Here is an 18,703-nt window from a genome sequence, read left to right on the forward strand (position 1 = left end):
CTGGCTAACAGCGATCCACTGGCAATCATCACGAAGACCCACTTGGGACACAGCAGAATGCTGAAAGGCATGAGGAAAGCCAAGTTTATGGGCATCCACACTGAGTTGAGAGTACTAGAGAGACAATAGAACCAAGGTGCTCAACATATATATAGAGAGAGATTGGACTTCAACTTGTGATTTTATATTTACATAAAAGGTCTCAATTAATGCTAGTAATGAATGACTGGAAGTAATCGGTGCATTCAGATTCACACTATTTGAAGTTATAATTACATAAAGAATAGTTATTGGTTCCACTCCAATGAAAATATGCAGATGAAGGGACTCTATCAAATCAGGTTGGCACCTTCTCTTAGAGAGCTTCCTAGAGCACTGAGAGCCATTATGACTTTCTGATTCCCACCAGCAGTGAGATGAATCTCGGTCTCCCTGGTTCTAGGGTTAGCTTCCAATCATTACACCACACTGGCTCTCAGGCATCTAAGCAGTGCCTTAAAATTTTCAGAATGTTTTACATCTATTATTACATCTATTTTTCATATATGAGTGTTCCTGAGCTTCAAAACAACCATGTGAGATAGTTGTTCCAGGAATTATATTCTAATTATCATTGTTTCCATTTAATAGATCAGAACATTGAGGTGCAAAGAGGTAATGAATAATATTAACACCTAGCATTTATATAATGATTTAAGATTTGAAATGTAATTTTTTTTACATATCTTATCTCATTTGATTTTCACAATAACCCTGTGAGAGGTTTATTCCTCATGGTGACTGTCTTCATTTTATATATGAGGAAACTGAGGTAAGCAGATGTTAAGACTCAAGCTTTGCCTCAGTTTCTACAAAATGAATTTGCCTGAGTTTTTTTTCCCCCATTGGGAGTCACATAGCTAGTATTTGAGGTGGGATTTGAACTCAAGTCTTCTTGATTCCAAGTCTAATATGCTATTCACTGCACCACCCAGCTGCCTTTCAAATAGCAATTAATTATACTATGGAGAAACCAGTCTTGTCTCCTGAGCTAAAATGTTCAGGTCCATTTGTGGCCAAGAGTTCTAGGGCATTGGGATTCTTCAACTACTTTACTGACAGCTTGATATAAAGAACAAGGAAAAAACAGGACTTTTCTCCCCCTCCCCATCACTTTGTGGCATTATATATGGGACTTGTAAATCAATAAGACAATAGGCTAAGATTAGCCATCTCAGGTTTGAGGGAACTTCTAACGTTGAGAGAGTTTATCTTAAGAGATGAGAGAGGAGGGGAATGAATCCTGATCTGGGAGCTGGAAAATCTCTGTTCTAGGTCCTGTCAAAGATTAAATATTATGGTGTGACTTTTAGTAAGTCATTTATTTCCCTTCTGGAGACCTCCCTATTTATAAAATAGTCAATCCATCAGTTAAGAAGCATGTATTAAGTGGTCCAGGCACTGTGCTATGCTATGGGTACAAAGCTTCGAAAAACTTTCCAATATTGTAGTAAATAAAAACTCACCTCAGCTCACTCTACATGGGCAACCTCACATCATCTTTCACTTCCCATCCAGCCATCCACCAGGACACCAAACTCTATCCAATATCCATAAGTTATCATGAACCCTGCTGCCATATGAATACTTTCCCTCACTCATCCTGACATCATCCTCTTGCAAAACTGAAGCACAGTTAGATCAAGGGATTTGCACAAACTAAAACAATTGGTTAACAAGTATCTGAGGCAGGACTGGAAACCAGGGTTTCTTGATTCCAAATTCATTAGAATTGGAAGAGACCTTCTAGTTAGAGGAAATTTAGAAACACTGTACCTTAGAGTTACAAGAGACCATAGAACTGGAACTGGAAAGGACCTCAGAAGTAATCTGACCCCACTTTTTATCATCATCATCATCACCATCATCATCATTATCATACCCACTACACAGTATGCTGTTGTTCAGTTGTTTCAGTTCTGTCTAATCTTCATAACTCCATTTGGAGTTTTCTTGGTAAAGATACTGGAGTGCCCTTCTCCAGCTCATTTACAGATGAGGAAACTGAGGCAAATTCCAGACTCATGCAACTAATTAAATGTCTGAGGCTGGATTTGAACTTAGGAAGATGATTCTGCCAGACTCCAAGCCAGATGTTCTGTGCACTATGGCGCCACCTAGTTGTCCCTATAAAGCACTATATAAAGGTATTAATAATATCAATATTGATAAAAATTTTTTTTAAATGGATTAAGTCAGATTATTTCCAAGGCCTTTTGGTTTCATAGGTCCTATAATTTCCTGCAATTCTGAGTTTCCGTGTTTCTGTGATGTCTCTAACTAGATGTTTTTCCTTATTACAATAGTCTTTGATTAATACAGTATATAGGCTATTCCAGAGCATTGCATTTCCCAGCTCAAAGATCTAAGACTTAATAAAGAGAAGAGACAGGGTTTAACAACTGACATAGACCTCAATGGAAAACCCAGGCACCTTTCCAAGGCCTGATCCCTGCTAGAGTTTACACGAGCGGGTGATTTGATCTGATAGAAATATGGCTCACTTGGAACTGTCAGTCAGTCAATCAGTCAACAAGCATTTTATTAAGTATGTCTTATTCTGTGCTGGGCACTAAGCTAAGCACAGGAAATACCACGGACAGCAACAATAGTCCCTGCCCTCAAGGAGTTCACAATCTAATTGGAGGTGATAATATAGAAATGATTACATTATAAAAAAATTTTTATACAGAGTACAAGGGAAGTAGTCTCAGGAACAAGGTACCAGCAGCTGGGGTGGAGTGGGGACTGGGTCACCTGAAGAATGTGGAATTTGAGATAAAAGTTGAAATAAGGCAGGGCAGTAGATAATTAGGGACTGGGAAGACAATCAGAGGTCACCTAAGTGGATTTCAGTTTCCAGTTCTTGCTCTCACATCTCTCCAGCCTACCTGGATGTCAAAGTTGTCCCAGGAAGGTCTTTGTTTTCACACAGGTTATGATGATAACCTGCAAAGCTCTTCTTGATACAAAGCTCAGCTGAGATGACATAAAGTCTTCCCTGACACCTCTCACCACCATTATCCCAACTGAAAATGTTCTCTCCCACCTCACATTTTCCTGATGCCCCAGTGACACTCCATATTGAATTAAGTAAACTTACTTGTGCATATTTTCTTCTCATTGATAGAACGTAAGGTCCTCGAGGACAGAATTTGTGTTATTTTTCACCTTTGTGCCTTCAGCACCTGGCCTGGGGTCTTGCATATATAATAGTACTTCATAAATCCAAGAGGAATTGAGCTTTCAGTTCTTAAGTCAGGTGTGACTAAGTGTTAATGTATCAACCCAGTGTTGGAAGCATCGGTGGGAAAATCTTCCCACATAGCCAGATGGGATGTAAACCATGGCCTTATGGTCCAGGGCTACATGCTTAGAGAGTGGGTTGTAGCAGTTTTCAGTCAGTCACACAACAACGTTTGAGAGCTTTTCTTTACATCAATTGAAACTCACTTCTTCATTTTACAAATGAGATCTTGGATTCTAAGTCTTCCTAGGTCTGACATTCTACATTCCAAGACAATATAGCTAAGTGCGAAGAAACCTGGGTTTTGATTCTGAAGAACCGAATTCAAATCTTGGTTCTGCTACTTAATAACTGTGTGATGTCAGGGAAGTGACTACTTAGTGACAGTATAGTGAGAGTTTCCTCTGGGCTTGTTTCTTCATTTGCAAAATGAAATTCAATTTGGGCTCCTATGACTTTTCTCTGAGAAATTTTCCATGGCTGCTCATCTAAAAAAATTTTCCCCAGAATTGAACATTCTATGTTCTAAGGTCCCTCCCAGCCCTGACATCTGGGGTTCCAAGAGCCCTTTCAGCTCTGACATCCTGGGTTCTGAGGGCCCTCCCAGCTCTGACATCCTAGGTTCTAAGGGCCCTCCCAGCTCTGACCTTCTGTGTTTTAAGGGCCCTCCCAGCTCTGACATCTTGGGTTCTAAGGGCCCTCCCAGCTCTGACATCCTAGGTTCTAAGGGCCCTCCCAGCTCTGACCTTTTGTGTTCTAAGGGCCCTCCCAGCTCTGACTTCCCGTGTTCTAAGGGCCCTCCCAGCTCTGACCTTCTGTGTTCTAAGGACCCTCCCAGTTCTGACATCCTGGGTTCTAAGGGCCCTCCCAGCTCTGACCTCCTGGGTTCTAAGGGCCCTCCCAGATCTGGCATCCTGGGTTCTAAGAGCCTTCCCAGCTCTGACCTCCTGGATTCTAAGGGCCCTCCCAGTTCTGACATCCTGGGTTCTAAGGGTCCTCCCAGAGCTGACAGTCTATGTTCTTAGGTCCCTTCTGCTCTGACATCCTGTATTCTTAGGTCCAATCTACTCCTAATAATCCATGTTCTAAAGTTTCAAGATTTAATGCTATAAGGATTTCTAGAGCTCATCTAATCCAGCCTCCTAATTTTCACAATAAGGAAATAGACCTTAGGGAGGTTAAGTGATTTATGAGCCAACATTAGTAAAGGGGAAGCAAAACTAAAATTCAGACCAGGTCTTCTGACTCCAAATCTAAGCCTCTTTCCTCGGTACCCCTTCAGCGCAAGACTTCTGTCATCCCAGCTCTGTCCCTTAATGTTCTAGAAGCCTATTTCCAAGGCCCCTCCAAATTCTGGCAATTTGTGTTCTGAGGCCCCCTCCTGCTCTATCATTCTCTGAATGTCTGATTCCACATGAGACCATTGCCCCTAAAATCCCAAGCTGCTTATTCAGGAGCTATTACAGACAGATTGCCAACCTTTCATAAAGCAAAAAGTGATCCTGGCAGTTGATGCCCAGCCTAGAGAGCCGCACAATAACTGACCCGGTGCTAAGAGCCGAAATTGGCCCAAGTCAAGAGGATGAGAGCAGCAGGAATAATCAGACACTATGGTGGAAGGACTGGGGACATGGGCTTGGAGTCGAGGGCTGGGCAGGCATTGTGTAAGAAGGAGCAAATCATGCTTGGAAAGCTTTTAAGAAACAAACGGATGAAGAAATTACCGGGGATATTTGTCACAGAAGCTTCAGCAAAGCGTCAGAGGCAGAATAGTCACAGGAAACTCAAACCGGTAAAATTAGTCCTCATCAAACTCAATTTGAACAGTCATGTGCATGGAAAACAGACTGAAAGATGGGCAGTAAGGGGTAATGGGAACTCTCACCAGAGCCAACTTGGGGAACAAATCCTCAGCAAGACTGCTGCCATGTCAAACATCTTTATTTAGAAGGTGAGTATTCCTAGGACCCTAAGTTCCTCTCCCTGAAAAGGAAGGCAATTGTTGAAACTGCATTAACACTTTCTGCCTGGAGGATGATCATGGGTGAGGGGACAAGGGTTATAACTGACTCGATTCCTTAGGGAAAATAAGCATAAGCGAAAAGTCTACTGATGAAGTTTCAGGGGCTCCCTATTGCCTTTTGGATAAAATATCAACTCAGTCACCTAGCATTTAAAACCACAGGGCCATTTTTAAAAACATAATTTATTTTTGCTGAGACAATTGGGGTTAAGTGACTTGCCTCACACAGCTAGGCAGTGTCTGAGGTCAGATTTGAACTCAGGTCCTTTAAAATCTGTCTCTGATGTGGCTGTCTTGCAAATTTCATATTATTCTTTCTCACGCACTATGATTTTAGCCAAACTGGTCTATTTGCTCTTTCTAGTCCAGGGAGTTGAATTTCCCACCTCCAACCCTTTGTACAGGCTGTTTCCCAGGGCTGAAATGTTCACACTGCTCATCTCTGACTGTGGGGTTCCCAATTTCCTTCAAAGCTTACCTAAATGGCCATTTTTTGTTCTCACACCTCTAAGAATTCTTCCTTCCAGTTTATTTTGTATTGTTTATATTATCACTGTATGATTTATCACGCCCCACTCCCTCCATACCTAGACCGTAAGAGCTTGAAGTTCTGTTTTAGTCAAGTTCTTAGTTCCTAGAATAGGGCGTAGGGCAGTCCACTGTTTGCTGAATGGTATTCTCTAGACTTGACACTTTGCTTCTGTCCACCACAGCCCCTTCTCCCATTGATGAGTGCCTCCTGGAACTTCCATTTTGAGGGAGAGCCCAGAACAACTGCCTTTCATTCTCTGACTTTGCTACCATGCTCTCATGGACCTCCTCCAAATTCTTTCCAGCTTCCATGTCTGTGTCTCATGTTGTTTTTCACTATTAAAATGTAAGCACCTGGAGGGTAGAGATCATCTTTTTGCTTATATTTACATACGCAGAACATGCTTGACACATTTAATAAATGTGCCTTGACTTGATTCTCATTGACTCACAAAATGGAGTGGGAGAAGTCTTGTTGTCCTTGGCTCTGGTTGTAACACAAATAAAGTCCTGGGTTCAGTGTGAAGTGAGATATTTTAGAAAAGACATTGAAAATCTGGAATCTATCTGGAATAAAATGACCAAGATAATTGTGGGAAGACAAGACTGGATTCTATGCCATTCAATGATGAATCTATAAGGTCATAAAGCTACAGCTAGAAAAGATCATAGGACTTTTTAAATTTTTTCCACTCCCAAGCCCTTTTTGCCTGAGAAATTTTTACATGACCTCAGATATATGGTATATAAAACAGGTATACAAAACCAAACATTTACTGATTATAAATCACAATTTTGTGATCTTCTACATTCAGTTATGAAATCCCATATGGGGTTGGACCCACAGATGCTGGAATTTTAGATTCTAGTCTAGTTTTATTTGATAGATGAAAAAACTGGGATTTGAGGAGGTAAGGCACATGCATTGTGTGCATTACCTAGGGAGTAAGCTGTCAGAATTAGGATTTGAACTCATATCTTTATTTTAATAGCATTTTATTTTTTTCCAAACACACAAAGATACTTTTCAGCATTCCCCTTTGCAAAACATTGGTTCTAAAATTTTCAGATCAAAAGGAAAAAAACCTGAGAAAGGAAAAAAAACACAAGCACAACAAACAAGAACAAAAGGTGAAAATACTATGTTTTTATCCCACATTCAGTCTCCATAGTTCTCTTTCTGGATGTAGATGACACTTTCCATGCCAAGTCTTTTGGAATTGCCTTGATTACCTCATTGTTGCCATCATAGTTGATCATCACATAATCTTGTTATTACTATGTAAAATTGAATTCAGATCTTTTAACTCCAGAATGTTCTCATATATCTTGATGAAGGAAATAGAAATATTTAACTATTTATATTTAGCTAAATATTTAGCTAAAACAATATGGCTTTGCAGTCAAGGAAGACAGAATTCAAATTCTACCCCTGATACCTACTAGTTGCAAGACCCACCCATTCCCCTTTAATAAATTGCTGAACCACACTTTTCCCAGCTATACAATAGTATTATTAATAACAACCACTCCATAGTTTTGTGTGAAGAATAAATATGTGAAGTCCTTTGTAAACCATAAGCACTATAGAAAATACATTATTATTAACTTAGACAAGAGAAGACAGGATGGGAGATGAGGGTGGGGAAGACATAATAGCTGTTACATGGAAGAGGAATTAATCTTGTCTTGTTTGGTCCCAGGGAGCAGAACTAATGGAAAAAAGTAGAATCTATAGAGAGTTAAGTACAAAGATTTAGAATTGAAGTCTTAGGATTTGAGTTCAAATTCCAGATCAGTCAATTATTCCCTGCATGATCTTAGGCAAGTCATTTAATAAAATATAGCATTTATATAGTGCTTTAAAGTTTAAAAAATACTTTGCAAATATTATCTTGTTCTATCCTCACAACAGCCTTGGAAAGTAAGTGTTCTTATGATCCCTGTTGTATATATAGAAAAACTGAGGCACAGAAAGATTAGTCTGACTGGGGTCATACAATTAGTAAGTGTCTGAGGTTAAATTCGAACTCGTCTTCCTAACTCCAAGTCTAACATTGTACGTACTATCTAGCTGCCCATCTTAACTTAGTTCTCTCTTTTGTGAAAATGATGTTGGATTTGATGTCTTCTAGACCCTTCTAGCGCTATCTACAAATCAGTCATTAATGGCAGTTGTCTAAGAGAGAACTTAAGGAGGTTGGGAAGGGTCTTGCAATGGGACCCAGATGACCCTTTGTCCAGGTACAGGTGCAGGTGGGACTACATAGACTTGGAAATTCCTTAAATCTTGCGATTCTGTGATTCTATAGTTTAGAAACTGGGGCAAATGCTTCAGTGAGCCAAAGAAACTCTTGGACAAAGGGGAAAAAGATATTCCTTTGTGATGTGATCATCAATGCCATGACTGTAGCTTCCACTCCCTCCGCCACATACACATCTTTCTATGTTGGGGTTTACTTATATGGGGTTTTCTAAATGGAGAATTTTAACAAAGTCAAAGTTAGGGCTTAAAAAAAATCAAGCCTCCCATATCACAACATGGAGGGGGAAGAAATCATCTGATTGCCATCACAACCTCTCCCTGGCCAAACTAGAGGGGGAAGGGGAAACCAAAGCACTTTGTCCTATCTTTTATCTTAAAAAGACAAGCCTTTCTTTCTTGTCAGATTCAGTTTGATTCAAGGCAGCAATAATACAAAGCAAATGTTATAGGGACAGGCAGATGGGAGAAACAGCATCAGTGTGGCAGGAATAAGCCGGTTCAATCCCACCTCAGTCATAGATTGGCTGTGTACTTCTGAGCTATTCTATTTCTCTAGACCTCAGTTTCTGAGCTATTCTATCTCTCTAGACCTTGGTTTTTTATCTTCTCTATCTATAAAAATAACAATATCAGGAGTCCCCAAATCACAGACTGTCATGGAAATGAAATTATATATATATATATATATAGATGTGTGTGTGTGTGTGTGTGTGTGTATAAAGTGTTTTTTAAATTTTAAAGTTTACATACAAATTTCAACTACTATCACTATTACAAAATGGTTAATTAAAGATTTCTGGAATTTTAGAACTGGGAGGGTCCGCAAAACACAGAATGTCAGAACTCAGAAGGACCTTAGAATACAGATGTCAAAGCAGGGAGGACCCTTAGAACATGAAATATCAGAACTGGGAGACCCCTTAAAATATTAGAACTGAGAGCATGCATAAAACACAGGAAGTCAGAACTGGAAGGATCTTTAAAAACAGAGTATCAGAACTGGGAGGGCCCTTAGATCACAGAGTGACAGAGCTGGGAGGGCTCTTAGAAACATGGAATGAACATCAGAGTTGAGAGTTAGATGTTAATCACCTTACCATTTCTCTGCTGTCTCCTTTGCTATAGAAAGTATAAATGTATCAGAGGTATGATTTGAATCCAGGTCAATGTCAATATCTCTCTCCTAGAATGTGTAGCAGAAGACTCTCAGATCTATGTACCCAACTCTAATCTCTCTACTGAGCTTCAGTCCCTCATCATCTAATGCTTACCAATCAGTTTGAAATAAATATCCATAGTATACATATATTGTATTTAATATATACTTTAACATATTTAACATGTATTGGTCAACCTGGAGGAGGGGGTGGGAGGGAAGGAGGGGAAAAGTTGGAACAGAAGGTTTTGCAATTGTCAATGCTGAAAAGTTACCCATGCATATATCTTGTAAATAAAAAGCTATTAAAAAAAAACAAAAAAAAGAAATAAATATCCATAGACATCTCAAACACAAAGTGTCCAAAACAGAACTCATTGTTTTTACCCTCAAACCCACCCATGTTCTTCGCTTCTCCATTTATCCCCTTAGCATTAATCATCCTCTTAGTGGCTCAGGTTTGGCACATTGGCAATATCCTTGACTCCACATTTCCCCTCACCCCAGAGAACTAATCAGCTGTCAGATTTTGTCATTTCTACTTCCACATTTCTGCTCACATCTGCCACCCTTTCTTCATCTAATATCTTGTTTCACATAATTCCCAGAACTTTAGAGATTTCTCCTGTCTACCTCTCAATCTGACTTCTGAGAAAGTAAAGAAAAGAAAATTCTTTCCTAAGGTCTTATATGTGATTAGTGACAAAGAGAGGATTAGAATTCAGGACTCTTGGCCCTCAGGTTAGTGTTGTTTCCAATACCTCCAAAAAGGTGTAATAAGAGGAATAGCGAATTAATGGTGATCACTATAATGGACTGATATATTTAATTGACGGGTGAGGCAATGGTCCCAGTGATCACCTTTGACTTTTTCCCTTGGATTAGGTTCCATTTATCATTACTTTGGAAACTGAAGCCCAAGTCTACCCTCTTTCTTTTCTTCTCATTCTCCTCCACAGAAATCCTGCCCTGCCCTTCAGTATAAAGATCTCTCTCTCCTGCCCTGCCCTTCAGTATAAAGATCTCTCTCTCCTGCCCTGCCCTTCAGTATAAAGATCTCTCTCTCTCTCTCTCTCTCTCTCTCTCTCTCTCTCTCTCTCTCTCTCTCTCTCTCTCTCTCTCATTTGTTCTCATGTCACCTTTTTTCTGGGGTAATCACACCAGAGACTATCCTTAACTTCCCTCTGCCCATCATGCCAGGCCCCAAATCCACCAGGTCCCATTTCTCTCGAGCAAACAAAGGCTCACAAAGGGGCTTTTGTAACGTGTCTGATTATCTGCTCAGTACTCCCCTCTCTCTCCATACACACACCATATGAATTGCTAGGTGACAATTAGAATCCCATCACCTGTTTTTGCTAAGAGCTGGACACTCAGCTTGGAGTTATTGTCTGGCTAGACATTTACTCACCCAAATTGGGAGCCAGGCCAGACAGCACAAACACAAGGGCAGGTGCCATCTGCCTTGTCCCAGCTTTGTTACCTGAGGTCACTGCCAGGCAGCCTTCCCTGAATGCTATCCTCTTCCCAAGGTCAGCCTCACCCCCTTGCCCTCACCCCCACTTTCAAAAGCCATAAACCAGTCCCCCACTCAAAAGCTGCAACTCCAGCTTCTGATTGACGGTTTATTTTCGGAAGGCATCGAGAAAAGGGAGGAAGAGATCATGCCGGAGAGATAATGGAAGCATCAGTGATTAGTTAAAAACAACCCCATCAGAGTGGCGGGCAGGCGGGCAAGCTAGCCGCTCTGCAGAATTGGAAACAAAAGGGCAAGAGGAGCAGTTTGGCAGGCAAACAAAAAAAACCAACGGCTCAGCTGCTTCCTTCCCCGGTGACTCCTGATCCCAGCTCGGGTGATTTATGAGGCTGGGAGTCTCTCCAGGAGAAAGCTGGGGGCAGAGCCCCTGACAGACGCTCCCTCCTGGGTGCCCCTGATTCTCCCACACTTGGTATCCATCCCATCCCAACTAGGCAGAGAGGTAGGGCCTCCCTTTTCATTTTCCACATGTTGAATTAGAGTAGGGCAATGAGGCCTTTATCCAGCAAAGTCAACATTCAACTGGGTAAACTTAATTACTTTTTGGGGGATATATTATTTTAATTGAATAATTTGTCAAAAGAAACAATACATAGATGCTCACATACACTCATATACATAATGTTGATATAAAATGGTTCAAAGAAAAATAAAAGGAGAGAGTAGCATATGTAGTGACTATACTAATGTGAATAAAAACAACATTAAAAGAGAGTTGAATTGATTGCTTTGAAAAATTTCTGAACTTAGTGTATACTTAGTAAAATGGATATGTATATGTGTGTTAGAACAGAAAAATAAAACAAATTACACAAGAATCTGAATGTTTCTATTGTGCAGAGCTGCTTTTTTCTTTTTTTATTTAATTTACTTTTAGATTAAGCTATGGTTTTTAAAATTGAATTTATTTATCTATTAGCTTCTTATTTTCAAAATATATGCCTAATTTTCATTATTCACCCTTGCAAAATCTTGTTTTAAAAATCTTTTTCTCTCTCCCTTCCCCCTATGCCCCTCCCCTAGACAGCAAGTAATCCAATATATGTTAAACATGTGCAATTCTTCTATACATATTTGCACAATTACCGTGCTGCCCAAGAAAAATCAGATCAAAAAGGGGGAAAATGAGAAAGAAAACAAAAAGCAAGCAAACAACACAAAAAGGTAGAAAAACTATGTTGTGATCCACATTCAGTCCCCACAATCCTTTCTCTGAGTACAGATGGCTCTCTTTATCACAAATCTATTGGAATTGCCCTGGATCACTTTGTTGTTGAAAAGAGCAAAGTCCATCAGAATTCATCATCGTATAATCTTGTTGTTGCTGTGTACAATGTTCTCCTGATTTTACTTACTTCAATTAGCATCAGTTCATGTAAGTCTCTCTAAGCCTCTCTGAAATCATCCTACTGTTTCTTATAGAACAATAATATTTCATAACATTCATACTATAACTTATTCAGCCATTCTTCAACTGTTAGGCATCCACTAAATTTCTAGTTCCTTTTGGCTAATTTCTTAACCCTTTTAAGTCTTGATTTCTTCTGCTGGAAACTGGGGACAATGAGATTTGCTCCATTAAACTATACAATACCATTAAATACCATGACTATAGAAGTTGGAAGAACAAAGAAAATGATCTACATGATGATCCCAAAATAATAAATGGAAAGAAAGGAACTTACAACTCAATCTTATGAAACTATAATGGCCAAGCTTAGCCCCAAAGGAAAAGTAACAAAATATACCCCCTCCCTTCTTTGCAGAGATTGGAGATAATGGGTATGGAACATTGCATACAACTTCAGACTTAGTTGATGTACTGATGGTTAGTTGTACTGAATTTCTTTCTATTTTTCTTTTAAATAATCCTTTATTATAAAGGGATGATCCCTTGGACTGGAGAAATGACATTTTTCAAAGTGAAAATGATATGAAGACAAATGATATTCAATACTCAGTTTAGCTCTGTGGTTGCATTGATTTGGAAATTACCTCCCATAATGCAGATTTGAATCTATCTGTAGTCTGCCCACCTGGGGAGCCTCTCCCCATGCTCTCCCAGAAATTGGTCCCAAGATGTGCTGGCAACCTTTCTCAATTTCTCCTGCCTCCCCCAGGGTCCCAGTTGAATGAGGGTTATCCCTTTCCTTTGCCCTTGACATATGACCAGCAAATTTTCTCTTCCTCTCAGATGATTTCTTGATATCATCTTCCATCCATATTCTTCTTTCAATTTCCTCATTGACCTTGAGTTGCAGCCTGCTTATCCTTACCATCTGCCTCTCCATTGACCTTCTTTAATTCTTCAAAGACTGTTCAAAGACATAGTCCATGAAAACAGGATATAAATATATTTTAAACATATAAAGATGGACAAGGAAGGGGAAGAATAAGTATTTATATAGTACCTACTACATGCCAAAACACTTTACAAACATCTCATTTTATCTTCACAACAATCCTGTGAGGTAGAGTCTGCTAGAATCCTTATTTTACAATTGAGGAAACTGAGGCAAATAGGTTAAGAAACTGGCTTAGTAGATAGTAGATACCAGAGAGAGAGAAAACTCAAGCCTCCAAACTCCCAAGTTCTGCCACACCAGGATTTCTTTGAGCTTTGAAGGTCTTGTTTAAACATTGTATCTTTCCCTATACCTAACACAGTATTTGCTTAAGAAACATTTGTTAACATTATTATCCTCTCTGTAGGGTTATGGTGAGGAAAGAAGAGTAGAAAATGCTACAGTCACAGCTTCATTTTCACTATTTTACAAATGTGAGCTAAGATGACTTGTTTTCTACTATATAAGCTCCTTGAAGGCAAGAACAGGTGTCTCCTATTTTGCTGCTGGCTTGCTCCCCTTCCCCATACACTTTCAGAGTGTCTATGTTAGAACTCAACACAGAATAGCAAGTTGGAAAAGACTTGTTGACTTGACTCTGTATCTTGGACACCAGAGGGCACCCAAATCCATGAAGGACTGGCTGGAACCCAGCTGGCTTGCCCAAGAGTTTTCCTTTGCCAAGCAGCCAACATTTGGAGCAAACCCACCCAACCATGGGTGCATGAGGTTGGTCTGAAGGGGTAGGATTGGGGATGAGGAGAAGGGAAAGAGGATCCAGAATGTCTGGTGAAAGTGCACAGCACTGCTCATGAATGGTAAAAGATATCTCATCATTGGTCCCTGGGGCTTAGTCTCTATTTCAGAAGTTGAGGCACAAAAGGAAATTTCTAGCTATTTCGGTTCTACTTATGGATACTTGACATAGAATGTCAAGAGTTGGGAAGGGCTTTAGAATAAGAGAATATCAGACCTGGAAGGCCCTTAGAACAGAGGATATCAGAGCTGGGAGGGCCCTTAGAACAGAGGATGTCAGAGCTGGGAGGGCCCTTAGAACCCAGGAGGTTAGAGCTGGGAGGGAGCTTAGAACCCAAGAGGTCAGAGCTGGGAGGGGGCTTAAAATACAAAATGTTTAGTGTCAAAGAAAGGATCCTAGTAGATGCTCAGTAAATAATTTTTGACTAAATTAACTTGAATTATCCTCATTAAAGAAAGAAAGTGGGCAAGGAAGCTGGGATTAGGAACCTTTGCCTTTCTTAATCCTCAGTGTTCTTCAAAGTCCAGCTCTAGTGACTTTCCTCATGTCCCACCCACCTGCCATCACCCAGGTATGAGTTGTCTTCAGGAACTGAAATTATATAATATTACTTTTCATGTTACCTTACACACACACACACACACACACACACACACACACACACACTTTTTTCTCTAAAAAGTAGTCTCTCTGAAGACAAGAGCTGTTTTCTTTTTTGTCTTGGTATTCCTAATCTAAGTGCTTTTGATGAGGGCGATGGAACCTGTGGTTTCCTCTATTCCTGATGCAAAAACTCTTCTTCAAAGTCTATCTGTAAAAATCTACCGAATTTAGAATTTTGGAAAGTTGTTTGGAGCCCTGAGATGTCAAGTGATTGCATTAAGCTATGGAACTTTCCAACACAAAATATTCATCCCCCTATTGTGCTGTGTCACTCCTAGAATGTAAGCTTCTTGAGGCCAGGGACTAGCTCCACTTTTTGATTTGTATTCCCATACAAATTCTGACCCATAACAAATGCTTAATAAATATGCTTTTTAAATGAATGAATGAATTAATTCACTCATTCATTCATTTAATCACTATCAATGAGATAACACTTAAAAGGCTAGGGAGTAGGTGGCCCAGTAAATTTAAGAGTCCTCAATTTAAGTGTCAATAAAAATAACTGAGTTCAGATCCTACTCAGATACTTAGTAAATTGTGTGACTTTTCCTCATCTCATGTGAAATGGGAATACTTAATAGCTTCTACTTCATCAAATCAAATGAAATAATTTATGTAAAGGAGTTTGGCAAAGTTTGGATAAAATAAGGATTTTCCTCTTGCAGCTTAGAGTACTAGTTTCAGGTACAGAGGGAGAAAAATTATATAATATTACATGGTAATTATAATAGCTAACAATTATATAGTGCTTTAAGATTTTTAAACTACCTTATTAATAATAGCTCTCATTAAGATTTGCAAAGCACTGTACATGTTATTTCATTTTATCTTCATAACAATCTTATTATTAGATAGGTGCAATTATATCTTCCTAACAACCCTATTAGTAGATAGATGTTATTACATCCCTATTTGACAGACAAGGAAATAGGCTGTGAGCCAGCAAGTGACTTGTCCAAAGTCTCACAACTAGAAAGTGTCAAAGACGGAATTTGAATTCACATTTTCATAATTCTAGATAGTTAATAAATTTTGAATTAAAGAAAAAAAGAATGAACAAACAAATTAGATTCTAGTCATTTAGACACTTCCCCAGGTATATAGAGGTTGAGTATATATGTGTCTGACTGGATTGCAAAGCCAAACAGAAGTGACTTTTGGATTAACCATTGCTTTGGATTCTGCAAGCTACAGGTTCCAAAGAACGAACATCTTTGTTGTCTTTGTTACAATCAGCCCAACCCAACTCTGCCAGCACCTTCAACATTTCCCAAGTGTTTTCAGCATTAATTTGGGATAGCACTGTCAATTTTAGGCTGGAATCTGATCCTAACAAGGGCCTAGAACCAAAAACATGGCTTCCAAGTTAAGCCCAATTATGGGATGAACCAAAGAAGAAGAATTGACCAATAAATAGACAAAGACTGGAGCTCTCAGAGCATCGAGGTCGTAGCTGGGAAGAAAGGAAGGAATGGCTTAAGTCTAATAGGGCTTTTCTTTCTAACCCAAGAGATGGAATCTCCTTATAAGTCTCCAAATCATCAAAGTTTCTTTACCAAGCAACCAGGCAGTTAGAAAATTACATATGTATGTATGTATATATATATACTCAATATACATATTCACATATAGATATACATATCTGTACAAATGTCTATCTATATCTATATAGATACATATACATATTTATATGTAAATTATTACATATTATATATGTATGTGTATATATATGGTAATTTACACCTATAAACGTGACCACATGTACCACCAAAATTTAAAAACATCAATAGAAACAGTGTGCACTAGAATTGTGTGGTTTGCATCTTTCTGGTCAACATAGTCCCCCAGTAGGGCCTATCCTGGGATGGATGTGAAGTGACATGGTGGTGGCTGAATCTGGGCTTTGTTCTTTCCATTAGATTGTAAGCTTTCTGAGGATAGAAACTGTCTATCCTCCGCATCTGTTTCTATCTTCAATATTTATCATGACTCCTGGCACAGAGTAAATACTTAATAAATGTTTATTGATTGCTCGATTCCTAGGAGAAGAAAGAACACAAGGGTTGTAGTCCCTAGACATTGTTCCCTAATTTTCTAGCAGGCTCAGCCAGCTCAGGGGTCAGTCACACCCTTCATCCATAGGAAATTAAGAGACAGATCCACCATCCTGGCATACCCACCATACATTTCACTGCCAAAATGCTGACTGAGCTGCCAACCAATAGGCTGTTCTGTTAGAAGGCTGGAGCTTGGGTTAGCAAGAGCACCAGCACGGAGAGCTGGATGGATGGTGGGCAAATCCTTCAGCTTAGAGAGGGCTTCCAGAGGTCATCGATGAGAGCCAAGAAAATCAGGCCTGGCCCCAGTCCTTCACTTCTGAGCTTAGACAAAGTCAGGGTGGGTTGAAGGAGAACAAAACCATGAGCCTGTGAGGAACTTCATTCACACCCTTCATGTCTCTCTTTCCCCAGACCCGCCAGAAAAGGGTGGGTTGGAAAACCATTGGGGAGAAGCACATACAGAGTGTTATCGGCAGCCAGATGTCTCAGTTCTATCAGCCAAGGAAAGGAGAGCAAGCGGGTGGAGGCAGTGGCTAAGTCTAGGCAACTCTGCAAAGGCCAAAGTCAAATGAATACAGACAATGACTTTTTCAATGCCACTCTCTGTTATCCTCTTGGTTCTCTTGGGTCCTGATCACTTCTCCTACTGAACTTGAAAGTTCTCCCTCCCTCCCTTTTCCCCTCCTTCCCTTTCTCCCTCCTTCTGTTTCTTTCTCTTTCCATCTCTCTCTCTCTAGCCTTCTCTCCCTCTCTCTGCCTCTCCCTCTTCCTTCCCCCCTCTCTGTGTGTATATACATACATATATGTATTTCTCTTGATATCTTATATGCACGTATATACACACATACATATATATTGAGAGAGAGAACATAAGATATAAGGTATTGTACATTATGTCCTATGCCCTGTCTAGACTGCATATTACTTGAGGATAAGACCCATAATTTTATTTACATTTTGTATTCTTCCAACACCTAATACAATGTTCTATACATAGGAAGAATTTAGTTTTTATAGTTGGAAGAGGCTTTAGAACACAATGTCAGAGATGGGGAAAACCTTAGAATATAGCCTATCAGAGCTGGATGGTATGTTAGATATTATCTATCATCTTATTCTCTCATTTATAGATGAAGATTTTGAATCACCAAGAGTGGAAATGACTCGCCTAAAGTCACACAGCTACTTAGTGGCAGAGCTGAGAATAAGTAGAGAGGGCTACTTAGTCTAGGCCTTTTCCATTAGGTTTTACTCCATAAGTGTTCCTTCATTGACTGATTGATTGATTGCCTCCAGGCACTTCATCCCAGGAGGATGAGCAGACTCTGTAGTCTGGAATAGAGAATTCATGTAGGGGAACAGTGGGAGGAACCCATGGGGAGATGGCTGTCATTCTAAAGGAGGGAAAAAAAAGCCATTTTTTAAAAAGGCAACGGAGGAGGAAACCAGCAGCCCACATATCACTGCTTCAGTGGGGACTTTGTGTCTATAACTATAAATGTCAGCATCGTGGGAACACATGACATCACTTCCTAAAGGGGCATTTGTCTTGAAGATGGAGTTCCCTTGGAAAAAAAAGGAAAAAAAAAACCAGGATGAAGTGTTCTCAGAATCAACATTCACACCTCAAGGCTTTCCATCAGGACCTAGTGTCTGAAGGCAGTCCCCATCAGCCAATGCTTGGACAATTTCCAAACGCATTGTCCATTTTTAGCTCACTGGATGAAACAAATAAGCACCAATTACATTGTGTAGTGGAAAGAGCACTGAACTGTTGAGTCAGAAGAAAGCTTTGTGAGCCTGAGGCTGCCATTGAACCCACTTTCTCTTTTGAAAATCTCAGTTTCCTTTTCTGTAAAATGAGAGATTAGGAGTAAATGTACTCTAAAGCCCTTTCCAGATCTGCCACGGGTTTAGATACATAGAGATTGGGAGTCAGAGATACAGAGAGGCATCAGTCAAGGGGGATAGCACAAGAAGTAGGAAGGAACTCAAAGGAGAAAGAAACTGGACGCCATATGGCAAGAGGTCAGGAAAGTCAGAGACCCAAAGAGAAAAAGAAGATCCAGCTTCTGA

At 39.8% G+C, this 18,703-nt stretch overlaps 1 protein-coding gene across 1 annotated transcript in view; it reads right to left on the bottom strand.

Annotated features, from left to right (window-relative positions):
• IGSF21 (immunoglobin superfamily member 21) overlaps nucleotides 1–18,703 on the bottom strand; it is a 401,664-nt gene that overhangs the window by 376,109 nt on the left and 6,852 nt on the right. The window lies entirely within an intron of this gene.

Source organism: Antechinus flavipes, chromosome 3 (genome assembly GCF_016432865.1).
Source record: "Antechinus flavipes isolate AdamAnt ecotype Samford, QLD, Australia chromosome 3, AdamAnt_v2, whole genome shotgun sequence".
Taxonomy (NCBI): domain Eukaryota; kingdom Metazoa; phylum Chordata; class Mammalia; order Dasyuromorphia; family Dasyuridae; genus Antechinus; species Antechinus flavipes.